This window comes from Stomoxys calcitrans, chromosome 1 (assembly GCF_963082655.1).
Source record: "Stomoxys calcitrans chromosome 1, idStoCalc2.1, whole genome shotgun sequence".
Lineage (NCBI taxonomy): Eukaryota > Metazoa > Arthropoda > Insecta > Diptera > Muscidae > Stomoxys > Stomoxys calcitrans.
In genome coordinates, this window is record NC_081552.1 from 1,025,876 (window position 1) to 1,027,455 (window position 1,580).

General features: G+C 33.4%; 1 long non-coding RNA gene across 1 annotated transcript; it reads left to right on the forward strand.

Moving 5' to 3' along the window:
- The first annotated feature begins 396 nt into the window (after window positions 1-396).
- Window positions 397-1,198, forward strand: LOC131994328 (uncharacterized). Its single transcript, XR_009396636.1, has 3 exons — window positions 397-507; window positions 576-690; window positions 747-1,198. It is a non-coding gene; the product is annotated as an uncharacterized LOC131994328 (long non-coding RNA).
- Window positions 1,199-1,580: the final 382 nt, after the last annotated feature.

The following is a 1,580-nucleotide window of genomic DNA, read 5'->3' on the forward strand; positions in this document are numbered from 1 at the left end:
CATCAACGAAGTCCTTTGTCTTCTCTTATGTAATCGGCATTTCTTGCAGAAAGTTCGACGCACTTTGCGTGATAAGTCGTATAACATAACCAGCAAGATACCATAGGTTCTTCGATTTTTTTAATTGGACATTTCGATTTCGCACAGCTCATGTTGAGATAAATAGTGGACAAATGATACACTATTATTTCAATAAGTGGTAAAAATTGAAGTAAACTATACTTCAATTTTTAATTTAGGGATATATGGTAAATTTAGTCGCAATTGTTTTGGGTCGCAATAAATGTTTAATGAAAAGATCTACTCATTAAAATTACAACAAGGAAACTCTATTTTTATTTGTCAGAGGATTGCAGCAGTTTTACCAGACACTCTTTTATTGGTGTTATTGTTTTGTTTGTAGTCTTCTTTGTCAACTTTGCAAAAACTTTAAATGCCCTCTTGTTTTTGATTTGTTATGTCTTCTAATGCACTTTTCAATTTGGAAGCCATCTTTGCCCGTAAGAGGTATTTTGGCGTTTTTTGGAAAAAAATCGATAATTATTCGATTTTTCAATTTGAATTTTCGTTTTCAGAAGAATGCAATTTTTCCCCTATTTTTGGAATGAATGTCAGAGCCACGAATGTGGAAAATGAATTATGTGTTAAAACAACAAAAACCGCAATTTTCTAATGCACATTGACAAAATTGTAAGAAAAAAAAAAACCAATTGAGATATCTTAATAATTCTAATTGACTTTTGCAGATGAAAGTGTCCTTAAAAACTGAAAATTAGAGCAAGTTTTTTTCAATAAAGACTAATCAGTGACCAAATCTTTTGACCAAAAACTACACTTTTTCACATTCTTGACTTCCAATCTATATAACTATTAACTGAATAATCATGTGGTAAGGTGGATCGTGGTAAATTTTGTCACCAATCTAGCAGATATCTTAAGATCAGAAACAAAACAATCTGTGCCACATTTTATGCAGATCGGTTGAAAATTGTAGTTACAATGGTCACTTAAGTGCAAACCGGGCGATATATATATATATATATATGGGAGATATCTCCAAATATGAACCGATTTTGATGAAATCTTGCAGATATGTTGGGATCAGGAACAAACAAATCCGTGCCAAATTTTGTGCAGATCGGGCGATACACTTATATAGGAGCTAAATCTAAATCTGAACCTATTTTTACAAAAACAATGGCGTTCGTCATCCGGCCAAAAAAGTGGCATGTGCAAAGTTTTGTGACGATTAGACAAGAAATACGATCTGTAGCTTGATTACAAGAATACATGGACTGACAGACGGAAAGACAGACATGGCTAAATCGAATCAAAAAGTGATTTTGAATCGATCGGTATTCTTATCAATGGGTCTAGCTCTTCTCCTTCTTAGCGTTGCAAACAAATGCACAAACTTATAATACCACTGTGGTGGTGGTGTAGGGTATAAAAATGATAGTCGAACCACAAATGCCTTCGTTAATTGCAAAATATGAAACCGATCTCGGCCAAATTTCAACAAATAAAAATAAAAACTCATATATGCCCGAAGCCAGTGGAGATATTGCATGAAGATTTGG